We start from the raw sequence: 13090 nt of genomic DNA, 5'->3' as shown, positions 1-13090 counted from the left end.
ATGCACTTCAAACGTCAGATAAACTTAACAAAATTTGGTTAAAAAGACTAAATTCACACATTTTTAAAGATGAAGAACTATATTGGTCAAAAATTTTGAAGAGGGACTAATTTCAAATTTTACTGAAATTTGAGAGACAAAAAACATATTTAATCCTAAAATATATCTATATATAAACAAGTATCCTTTGTATTTAGAGCCAAAATTTATGTCTTGATGCTCACAATTAATTCAATGAGCTGGCAGTAGGAGATGTTGGTAAGATATTTGTTCTATTTAAGGTTCATTTCTCCTCTGCACATTATCCCATTCCTTTCCTCTCTCATTTGTTCATTCATTCATTCATAATGTCGCTTAGCGGAACACTTAGCACTGAACTTTCGGTCCGCACAAGTGCAGAGAAATGGTTCGAGGCCATGACAAATAAACTCGACCAAATTCAAAACATCGTTGATGATGTTCATGGAGCCAAACTCATTCAAGGTGATGATTGGCACACCAATGATTCGCTCAAACAGTGGACTTATATAGTAGGTAAGTAAGTTTATAATTAAATTAAGGATTAAATATGTTTTTGTCCCTCAAGTTTCAGTGAAATTTAAAATTAGTCATTTTTTAAAATTTTTGACCAATTTAGTCTTTCATCTTTAAAAATGTGTGAATTTAGTTCTTTTAACCAAATTTTGTTAAGTTTATCTGACGTTTCAAGTGCATTTCATGATAGTATTTGAATTGTTTATACCATTTGAAATATTTTCACTTCAATGTTAACTCAAATATTTTAATAAAATATGTTTAAAATTTAACAAAATTTGATAAGAAGGACTAAATTCACACATTTATAAGGATGAAAGACTAAATTGGTATAAAGTTTCGAAGAGAGACTAATTTCAAAATTTACTGAAACTTGAAGAACCAAAAACATGTTTAACCCTTCAATTAATTACATACATGCATATATTAATTCTTCTATAGTTCTTACAACATATTTTTGTTAATTAATGATTGGTTTTACCTGTGAAACAACAGACGGTAAGGAAGAAAAATGTGTTGAATTTATTGAATCCGTTGATGAAGAGAAAAAAACAATCGAATTCAACATCCATGGCCTAGATATCGAGGATAAATATAATGTGTTTCATTTAACCTTTCAAGCCATTGAGGATGATCCTGGTAGTCCTACAATTAAATGGAGTATTGAATATGAAAGGCAGACTAAGGATGTTCGTCCCCCATATCTGTACTTGGAATTATATGACCGTGTCACTCGAGATGTTGATGCTTATCTTTTCAAGAATTAAAGAAAATGGCAGCAAATAAGAGTTGAAAAACATGGAAGAGATCAAAGACAATGCTCGTGTATGTACTATGTTAGCTGTGATGTTTGATGTGGAGAATATAATAATATTTTTAGTTTGTGTTTGTGATAATTTAAGATGCATATGTGTGATATGTCAAGAAGGTGTTGAATAAAAGGTATCTTTGGTTTTTTTTTTTCTTATTCAATTTTGTCGGTATATAATTAGCATCATAAGATGACTAGTATTAATATTTTTCCTATATTTATAATACTCAATTATATATGATAAAAAAAAGTTAAATATACAAATATTCAATTGTGTATTCAAACTTTTTGTCAATTTTCATACATGCATATTTTTCTATGATCTCTCAAAATTGTCATAAACTTAGTCTATAAAATTTCTTACTTTTTTTTCGGCCTAAATTCAATCAAATGTTATGTAAACGACTGAGGAAAAGAAGGATTTACATTAGATATTTTATATTAGTTCATTTGTAAACTAAGACTTGATCATCTTGAACCAGTTCTAATAATAAACTAATATTTTATGAAGATACAAATGAGTATTGTTTAGACTCAGTTATTTTTAGCTAAAACAAACCGAGTGTTATTTTGATATATAGTTACTCATGATATAAAATACCAAACATTGTTGGACAACAGCCACTCCTAAATAAAACTTGAGTATCACAATAACCACTCCTTACTAAAACTATAGAGTATTTTTGGAACATAGTTACTATTGGTCGAAACACGAGTATTGTTTGCCAATGATCACTCGTGGATGAAGCACTTTTGATTAGAAAAGAGTGTGATTGAAAGATCACAGAGTTGTTAACTAAAATGGATGTTATGTATTGTAATAAATACAAGATAACGTTCACTCTTTTAGGTTGCATATGAACACAAATGATGTTCTTTAAAAACTTATAAGATCCGAAGGGAATTGACTTTTGGATACAATGAATATAACTTAGTCATTGTCATTTTTTTTTTATCATCAAAGAATAATAAATATAATAGCGTATAATAGTTCGAGTGCTCTAACCATTTTACAAAATACAATATCATCAAGTAACTTGAATTATACATATATCTAGAATATGAATGATAGCTCAACCAAAATTCAAATGAGAATGAGTTAAAGAATCACTTTGAAAACACAATTATATTCATCAACAGAACCAAACCCCACACTAACACTACAAGAAATTTAATGATTTGCGAGGTAAATTAGCGAGCGAAATTTTACTCGCTAATTAGAGACAAATTAGCAACAAACAAATATTATAACAAAGTTGTAGCTAATTAATGAGGGACTAGACACCACATAATATAATAGTTAAGTTGTAGCTAATTAATTAGGGATTAAACACAACATAACTATGGTAGCTAAGTTGTAGTTAATTAGTTAGGGATTAGACATAATATAAATATGGTAACTAAGTTGTAGCTAATTAATTAGGGATTAAACACAACATAAATATGGTAGCTAAGCTGTCCCTAATTAGTTAGGGATTAAACACAACATAAATATGAGCTAAGTTGTAGCTAATTTGTTAGGGATTATACACAACATAGATATTGTAGCTAAATTGTAACTAATTAGTTAGGGATTATATACAACCTAATATGATAGCTAATTTGAAGCTAATTAGTTAGGGATTAGATACATAATATGGTAGCTAAGTGTAACTAATTAGTTAGGGATTAGATACAACATAATATGATAGTTAAATTGAAGCTCATTAGTTATGGTTTTAACTATAAAATGATTTTGTTCCTAATCCAAAACCAATAAATAGAATTTCTTATTAAAAAAATAATATACAAATTATTCTATAAAAAAAAATTTATTAAAGAAATTTTTAAAAACATAAATATATAAATATATTTATACTTATTTTATATTAGTTTCGAATTTATTAAGAATAGAAATAAAGAGTACCTTTTTATATACGTATAATATTAAAAATATAGGAAAATTTATTAAATTTATTTTTGGAGATATATTAATATGTATAAAAAAATTATTTTTATATACAATACCAAAATTGAAATATAAAAATTAATTTGAGTTATTCTAAATAAAATTTAAATGTCAAATTTAACTTATTTAATAGAATGTATACTAAAATATGGAAGTATTACTTTTGCATTTATGTTTAAAACTACTAATAGTGGTATCGTTATTATTATGTGCAGTATCTAATTAGATTAGCAACCTTTTTTCCCGGTGCTAAGGAATGACATCCAAAAAGGCACCACAGCTACTGAACTTCTCCCCTTGCCTTTCACGAGTCGCGTCAGCTGAACTTCTTTTCCCCTTTCCTTTCCCACATCGTCGTTTCACTTCTTTCTCTTTTCATCTCTATTCAGACTCCTCTCTCTGAAACCCTCAATTTCTGCTTGCGTCTTCGATGGCCTTCCAAAGATTTGTATCGATCTCCTCTAGAACTGCTTTTTTCTCCTCTGCCTCACTTGGCACATTTTCAAACCTTAATAATTGGAATTTTTGAGATTGGGTGAGTGTACGAAGGGCGAGAGCTATAGGAATGGTGTTGATGCAGTCGTGATGTGCTTTGGCAACTCATCCAAACATTTCTATTATTGGATTGTGGTGCTAAGAAGATGACGCTGAAAGTGATTGTGGTGGCTTCTTCGATCAATTTCCTCTTTGGATTCTCGATTACATTGTGGCTCGTCTTCATGTAAGTTCTTCAATTATTTTTGTACTTTTTCAGTATACCTCTTACATTGCGCAATATTGCATGCTCTGTTAGCTTCTTACATTGGGAAAATATGATTCAAATTTAATTAGTTAAAGTGTTTTCTTCAAACTATCCAAAGCTTAAACAAAATTTCTACAATACATTGTTGCATGGTTTGCATGATCCGTGACTTGTATATCTTTGCCATTTTTTCCACCACAGAAGACATCATTGTTGGAGTAGCTAAAATCCCAAGAAACAAATGAATTGTAATGGTGTAAAGGAGGGAGCTATAATAGGTAATCTAAGTCACATATCATCTAGCTACCTAGGAGAAAAACGAAACAGACCAAAAACTAAACTAAGCAACCAAAAACACCTTAGGTTATGTCACTACATTGAGAAAACAATTGCAGGTGTATAAATTAAGGTTATTTCTTTCATGATTACTTCAAGTATGATTGTGAAGGAGTTAAGTGATCTTGTAACCAAAATTTTGGAGAAATGTATGGGACCTAGTGTTTTCTATGTCTAAGGGGAGGAAGTTACTACTGCCTTTGGAACTGTTGAAAAATTACATGGACACGGCAAAAGTGGAATATTTTATTTAACATTACAACTGCACATTCTTCCAACTCTTCACCATTGTTAAATTTTTCTGAACTAAATACTTTTCTTCCCGTTGTTTAGTTTTAATTAAAAAGTAGTGTTCAATTTAGAATTAGGATAATAGCAACTAAGGTATAGTTAGGATTGGACACTAGTATGAGCGTTATAGAAGCAAGAGGATGCAGAGAGGGTGGTGGAATAAACGTTTAAACACTTTGGAAGGATTGATATACTTGTGAATGTTGCGGCTGGGAACTTCCTTATGTCGGCAGAGGATCTCTCCCCCAATGGCTTTCTAATAGGTTCTGTCTGTGTCACCTCTTCTTATCTTTTCTTTAATTTAAGGCAAATGGGTATATTGGTTAAAGAATTAAAAATACAAAGATTATTGAGAAGTGTCATTAATAATATGTGATTTCCATTGCATCTTCATTGTTATTATGTTGAAGGGTTGTCTAACTTATCTCATGTAAGTTGATTGGTGCAAATCCCTTTTGTACTTAAATCTGATTAATGGAATTTTTAGATTAATCGTTTATGATCTAGTTTTGGCTGCTTGAACATCAATTATTTTTGTTTTAAATATGTTATCATTAACATCAATCAACAAACATAGGGAAGAAAAAACAATATAGTTTTTGTCTCAAGAAATTACTTTTCCTTTGACAAAAGGACGCGTGCATTCCATATTGGCTCTTTTTTAAATGGCTTACTGCCCCTGACCAGAAAAGTCAGCTACAATGCAAGGTGGATTACTTGAAGATCAATTTCTCCTTCCTGTTATTTAAAACAATTTCTCATTTTTGTAGTACTAAGTTATTGTATCTTGACCTTTTCAGGTGAGACATGTTCCTGGATTCTACGATTGTAGCTTACAAATGGAAGTGGAAAGAGACGACCAAGGTGACTTTGCAGTTGCCCGCATATCTAAAGATTATCAAGACCTAGCAGTTGGGTAATTTGCGGCCTTTATTTTCTGCATTAAAGATATCATCTCCACAGTCACTCAAGAAACATGGGGAGAACAAAATATGAAGATGATGTTGTTTTATTTTAATTTTAATCATGTATGTTAACAATTGATTTATTTGTGATGCTTAAAAACTTTCACTATGTTCTTAAATTTGACTATTTTGAATGTGATAAATTTGAAATGTTTCATATAAATTGGTTGGCAAGATTTATTATATTTTTAAGTAATATTGATAATTAAATCTATTTTATAAGGTACAAAAATAATAAGAGCATGAAACAATTTGGTCTAATGTAATTTGCTACGATTTTGTTAGAAATTAGCTAGAGATAAAGTATTACAATTGGCGAGGGATTAGCTAGGGTTTAGCTAGGTATTAATTTGCTATAATCACTTTGCTAGGGATTAACGAGGGTTTAGCAAGGGATTAGTTTGCTAGGGATTAACTAGGGATTTGTCACAAACATTTAGCTAGGGATTAGCTAGGGATTTGTTACAAACAATTTGCTAGGGATTTGGTACAACTAGTTTTCTAGGGATTAGTTAGCGATTTGCTACAACTAGTTTGCTAAGGATTAGCTAGGAATTTGCTACAAACATTTTGTTAGGGATTAGCTAGGGATTTGCTACAACTAGCTTGTTAGGGATTAGCTAGGGATTTGTTACAACTAGTTTGCTAAGGATTAGCTAGGGATTTGCTATAAACATTTTGCTAGGGATTAGCTAGGGATTTGCTACACCTACTTTGCTAGGGATTAGCTATAGATTAGTTAGGGATTAGCTATGGAGTAATTCTCTGGCTAATTAGCTACCTATAATTTAGCTTCAGTTCATTACCCTTGCTATTTTCTCGCTAATCCTTCGCTAAATCGTTTTGCTAGGGATCAGCGAGGGATTAGCTAGGGATTATTCCCTCGCAAATTTGGAAATTTGTTGTAGTGTAACCATTTACAAGATAAAAAAACAATACCTAATAATGAGATGTGTACATTGGAATGGGTTAGTGTCAACATTTCTTCACGTTGAAATCCTCTATACATAAAGGCCTACAAAAGTAATTGTTGCAAATTACTTCCACTTAATACGTTTGTCTACTCATAAATGCAAATGCAAAGATCCATAATGCAAATGAAATTTTACGTATGATGTCTTATTTAACCTGATTCTTGTGGATAGAGGTGTCTTTTGACATTGCGTAAGGGTTGAAAAGTTACGAGAGCCATGAACACGAAAGAGAAGAAAACGAAACTGAATTTTGTAATGTAAGTAAACGTTTTATTGTTACAGCTGATGATTAAGAAAAGGAAAAGTATATGAAATATATACTGGTACAGAAGAAAGAAAAAGAAACTATTCTACAGTAACCGTTTTGACTTGGTCTTGACCGTTAAGCATCGAGCGACTGTCACCATTGGATGGGCAATTTAATTGATTACTTTGATAGCCCCCTCAAGCTGGGTGTAAATGTTGAGGAGCCCAAGCTTGGTCATAAGATTGTGGAAAACAACAGGGGAGAGAGCTTTAGTCAGAATATTTTCTTGTTGGTGTTGAGTATTGATATGGAGGAGCTTGATGACTCCTTGCTTGATTTTTTCTCTTATCAAATGGCAATCTATCTCTATATGCTTTGTCCTCTCATAGAATACTTGGTTGGAAGCAATTTGTATTGCTGATAAATTATCACAGTAAAGAATGAAGGGTCGTTGGTGATCAATTTTTAAGTCTTACATAAGGTGATGGAGCCATTGAATCTCACATGTAGTTGAAGCGATAGCGCGGTACTCTGCCTCAGAAGAACTTCTAGAGATAGTTTGTTGCTTTTTGGATTTCCAGCAAATAGGAGAGTTGCCAATGTATATGATGTAGCCAGTTACAGATCTTCTTGTTGTAGGGCAACCAGCCCAATCGGAGTCGCAAAAGGCTTTCAATTGAAGATTACTGGTGGAATAAAAGAAGATCCCTTGTCCTGGATGATGCTTTAAGTAACGCAGAATCCTCATGGATGCTTGATGATGTAAGGTGGTAGGGGCTGCGATGAATTGACTTAAGTGGTGAACAACAAAGGTGATATCTGGTCTAGTGTGCGTGAGGTATATAAGACAGCCAAGAAGCCTACGAAAAGGGGTAGGATCGGCGAGAGGTTCTCCTATGTTTGTGCTCTTGTGTCTGGAAAAATTCATAGGTGTTGGCATGGGAGCAGATCCAAGCATTCCAGCCTCTTTTAGAATGTCTAGGGTGTATTTCCGCTGACATAAATGAATGCCCTTGTTGTTCCTTGCAATCTCAAAACCAAGAAAATATGTTAAGTTTCCTAGATTTTTAATTCTAAAGGTGCAGTTGAGCAAATCAGTAATGGCATTGATCTCATCTATATCATATCCTGCTAAGATAACATTATCAACGTAAATAAGCAAGGCAGTGATGCGGGATTCATTAAATTTAAGATACAGAGAATGATCAGCAAAGGATTGATTATAACCATGGGAACATAAGAACTCTTAAAGCTTAGAGTACCATTGCCTACTAGCCTGTTTAAGGTCATATAAAGACTTATGAAGGTGACAGACAAGGTTTTTATCATATTCATGAAAACCTGGAGGCAAATGCATGTAAACTTCTTCATCTAAGTCACCATGTAAAACAACATTATTAACATCTAATTGTTTTAAGTGCCAATTATGTATAGAAGCTAGGGAAAGAATTAACCTGATGGTTATGATCTTGGCTACGGGTGAGAAGGTGTGTAAGTAATCTAGACCTTCTTTTTGTGTGTACCCTTTTGCCACCAAGCGCGCTTTATATCGTTCTATGCTACTATCTGCTTTGTATTTAACCTTGTATACCCATTTACATCCAATAGCACGTTTCCCTTTGGGCAAAGAAGTCACTGTCCAAGTTTTGTTTTGTTGAAGGGCTGCCAATTCTTCACTCATGGTTGTCTGCCAGTGCTTGTGTTGAAAAGCAGCTTCATATGAATTAGGCTCTTCATGAGAATCAATGGAGCAGATAACCTGTCTAAAGGAAGGAGATAGCCTTGCTAGGGAAACATAAGCATTAATGGGATATCTAGATTTACTATCAGACTTAGTTATAAAAGAAGTGTGAAAATATTTTAAATAGGCAGGAACAATTTTATGCCTATTAGATCTCCTCATAAAATTATCTTCAATACCAGAATCAATAGTTTGTTCAAGATGAGTTGCGTCAGATTCATTGGAAACAGTATGATCAATATCATTTTTGATTGTGAACAACATCATTTTCAGTATCACAGTCATTATTGGGTATAATGGCTTGAGGAAGATCTAAATCATAAGTATTTGTTTGTTCAGGAATAGAAACAGTAGTGTCATTTTTAGGAAAGTTTGCATGAATTTGAGTTTTAAAAGGAAACTGGCTTTCATAAAAAACTACATTTCTGGAAACATGAATGTCATGTGATTTTAAATCATACACAATATATCCTTTTACATTCTGTTTGAGTCCGAGAAATAAGCCTGATCTTGCCCTGGGATCAAGCTTAGTCCGATTGGCAGATATAGTAGAAACATAACACAAGCATCCAAAAACATGCAGTTGATTCATATTGAAAGAATGGTCATGCAAAATCTCAAAAGGACTAGAATTTTTAAGAAAAGGAGTGGACAAACAGTTTATTAAAGTTACAGCATATTGGACAACATAATTCCAGAAATTTTGAGGCAAATTTGATTGAAACAATAAGGCACGAGTGACGTTTAAAATATGTTAGTGTTTTCTTTCAACTAACTCATTTGCTCGGGAGTCTCAATGCAACTTGTTTGATGAATGATGCCCTCAGTGTTAAAGAATTGCAACATGTTAAATTCCAAACCATTATCTGTTCTGATAATTTTAACCTTTTTCTAAAATTGAGTTTTAACCATGGAAATAAAGTTGATTAAGTGGACATGAGTTTCAGCCTTATTTTTCATGATATACAACCAAGTGAAATGAGAATGATCATCTACAGTAGTAAGAAAGTATCTATCACCGTTCATGGAAGTCATAGTACATGGTCCCCAAATGTCTACATGCACAAGATCAAAAATAAAGGAAGCATATGAAGTACTAACAGGAAAAGTCAATTTACGTTGTTTAGCTAGGTGACAAACATCACAACTTGTAGTGTCAGGAAGACTTATATATGAGAACCTTTTATTGAGAATAGCCATTCTTTGACGAGAAGGATGTCCAAGCCGCATATGCCAAATATTCTGACTTACAGTACTGTTGCAAACCCGTGAAGAGAGATTTCATCCAGCTTCTTTATCTCCCTTTAGTATGTATAATCCTGATTGAAGATCAGCTATACCAATCTTCTTGATTGACATCTTGCCCTGGATAACACAAGTGTTAGTGCTAAAAATAACAGAGTATTTGGAATGAGAAACAAGTTTGGAGATAGATATCAAGTTATATGAAAAAGCAGGGATGAAAAGAAAATCTCTTATGTATAGACTTTCAGAAATCTTAGCAACACCTAAATGTGTAGTCTGAACTTTTGTTCCATCAGGTAGACTAACATTTATAGGTGATATCTATTTTGAAGAAATCATATTCGAAAGGGAACAACTTATATGATTTGTGGCACCAGAATCTATAATCCAATTATTATGATTGTTCAAACCAGTCAAAGAGAAACAATTATTTTTACCTTGGTTCATGCTGCAGGAAACAATAGGACCAACCTGATTAACATATACATTATCAGTGCCATTACCACTTTTTTGCTTCAGTAGACTCATGAGAGCTTGATATTGTTGTTGTGACAATTTAAAATCTTGGTCTTCTACACCAGATTCATTCTTAGCTTCCTGAATAGTGTCCACACTATTCACAACGTTGTTCTTGTTGCTTGCTTTATATCTTGGTGGAAAGCCATGCTTCTTGTAACAATTTTCTATTGTATGCCCATTGCGACCACAAAAGGAGCAAACCTTTTTAGCATACCTTGTGTTTTTGTTATCATTATTCTTGCTGCCAGGGAACCCGTGCTTCCTATAGCAGATAGACTTGGTGTGACCAGCTTTCTTGCAATAGCTACAAGTGACAGTGGTGCTATTAATCTTGGCTTCGACTCCATTAAAGAAATTGTGTCCTCCGATTTGCCTTTCCTGCTGAACAACATAGGAGAAGATCTTTGAAATAGATGGGATTGGGTCCATCATTAAAACATGAGAAGTGATGTTACTGTATTGTTCGTTCAAGCCTCTAAAAAACTGCATAGCGTGGTCCTCCGTCTTCCTTTGATGAGAAATTCCAGCAAGATCACAAGAACACTTAGCTGAACAATTGCAAATCAGATATGGGCGAAAACTATCTAGTTCATCCCAAAGAACTCGCATCTTGGTAAAATATTCAATCATAGAGGCATTTCCTTGTTTAAGGGAAGAAGCTTCCGATTGCAATTCAGATATATGAAGGAGGTTTCCTTGAAAGAACCTGGATTTAAGATCTCTCCATATATCCTCAGATTTATCCATCCATAGTATGCTCTGTTTGATAGAAGGTGAAACAAAATGGGTTAACCAAGACACAACCATATTGTTGCATCTCTTCCAGGCTTGATGTGTATATCAATGAACTCGACCTTATTTTTCGCACTAAGGGCAGTGGCAAACGACTTGCTCCACGAATGATAGTTGTGAGATTCCAGGACAGGTGAAACCAAAGAAATCGCTGGATTCTCGCTAGGATGGAGGTAGAGAAAACTGTGCGGAGCATTGAAATCACCATTTCCAGCAACAATCTTGGAATCATCTTGCGACGCCATGGTGAAGAAAGGGAGAAAGAGAAAACGAAAAATACAGAGTAAACCAGAAAGAAAAAAGAAGGAGAGGGTGAAAGATCAGAGTGATGCACAGCAGAGCTCTTCAAGAGAAAAGCTCTGATACCATCTTATTTAACCTGATTCTTGTGGATAGAGGTGTTGTTTGACATTGCGTAAGGGTTGAAAAGTTACGAGAGCCATGAACATGAAAGAGAAGAAAACGAAACTAAATTTTGTAATGTGAGTAAGTAAATGTTTTATTGTTACAACTGATGATTAAGAAAAGGAAAAGTATATGAAATATATACTGGTACAGAAGACAGAAAAAGAAACTATTCTGTAGTAACCGTTTTGACTTGATCTTGACCGTTAAGCATCGAGCGGCTGTCACCATTGGATGGGCAATTTAATTGATTACTTTGACATGATGCAAATGAAAGTATCGGCATGGACAAGGAATTAAAATCAAAACACAATTTTCTCCACTACAATTATCATTCAACTTCCTATAGATAATTTTAACCGTGTATACTTCTTCCTTTTCGCCTCTCCTTACCAAGTGTCCTTCCTTTCTAAATTCAGAGAAATTCTTGAAAGTTAACTTGTGATAAGAATGTAAATAATTCTGATTTTCTCACTCAAACCATTGTCACCTCCAAGTCACGTGCCACTTCCACTTGTTTTCACTTCATTGTTTTAACTCCGAGAAGGTGACATGTTTCTTATTTGAATTAGCGTATAGTCTACAGTACGAATGCATGAGTAGCATATCATCAAGTCATTTAGCTTACCGAAATTTCATCATAGTTCTTAAACCAATTTTCTATTTCGCATTACTATCAAACCATGTTTACATCAATTACTAAAACGACATAAACTAGAACATTTGTATATAATATGTTGAACGAGGGTTTGCACTACAAAAGAAAAAAACAATTTAGTCAAATAAGTAAAATTGGTTACAAACACCCCTAGCCATCAAATTAGTCGCCAATTTGGCGGCTAATACATACAATTTTTAATTTAATTTAAATAGTTATCGGTAGTTAAATTTGTATCTAACTCAAATAATTGTTAAATTTGTGATAATATCAGTGACCGAATCAATAACTAAATCAATTACTAAATTAGTCACAGATCGATGACAAAAATATTAGATATTAAATAATGTTTTAGTCACCGAAAATTATTCGGTGACTAATTACCATATTAAATATATTTTTTAAAATAATATTTATTTTCATCATTAAATCGGTGACAAAAACATTACATATTAAATAATGTTTTAACGACCTAATTATCATATTAAATATATTTTACACGATAAAATTTATTCTGATCGGTGGCTAAAATGTTATATTTAGAAACTAAATTATTTTTGTCGCTATAGCAATAAATTTTACTGTATATTGATTCATTGGCAATTTTAGTGACTAATTTTCGACTATTACTTCGACTATTACTATTCGGTGACTATTTCAACCATAAGTTGCGATGATATTATTTTGATAGTTAATTTGGAGAGCTAAATTACATTTTTCTAATGAATTGTATTTTTCTAATAGTGACTTTAAAGATAAAAAAAAAACATAGCTAAAGAATCCACCTCATGGGCGTATGATAATAATCACATGGTCATGGTCTGGTATAGCTATGTTTAAAAGACAAGGATACTTAAATAGGACGCCAATGTAGCAATATAC

General features: G+C 32.8%; 1 long non-coding RNA gene and 2 pseudogenes across 2 annotated transcripts; 2 read left to right on the top strand and 1 right to left on the bottom strand.

Annotated features, from left to right (window-relative positions):
• The first annotated feature begins 298 nt into the window (after window positions 1-298).
• Window positions 299-1501, top strand: LOC114169095 (MLP-like protein 43; annotated as a pseudogene). The gene is made up of 2 exons (XR_014986393.1): window positions 299-534; window positions 1030-1501. The product of XR_014986393.1 is annotated as an MLP-like protein 43 (transcript).
• Window positions 1502-3481: 1980 nt separating this feature from the next.
• On the top strand, window positions 3482-5790 carry LOC114168997 (uncharacterized). The gene is made up of 2 exons (XR_003600808.2): window positions 3482-4014; window positions 5463-5790. It is a non-coding gene; the product is annotated as an uncharacterized LOC114168997 (long non-coding RNA).
• Window positions 5791-9870: 4080 nt separating this feature from the next.
• On the bottom strand, window positions 9871-11390 carry LOC114169457 (uncharacterized; annotated as a pseudogene).
• Between the last annotated feature and the right edge of the window lie 1700 nt (window positions 11391-13090).

This window comes from Vigna unguiculata, chromosome 11, assembly GCF_037176805.1.
Source record: "Vigna unguiculata cultivar grain cowpea cultivar isolate G323 ecotype 2 chromosome 11, ASM3717680v1, whole genome shotgun sequence".
Taxonomy (NCBI): domain Eukaryota; kingdom Viridiplantae; phylum Streptophyta; class Magnoliopsida; order Fabales; family Fabaceae; genus Vigna; species Vigna unguiculata.
This window is presented reverse-complemented; position numbering and strand designations above follow the sequence as displayed.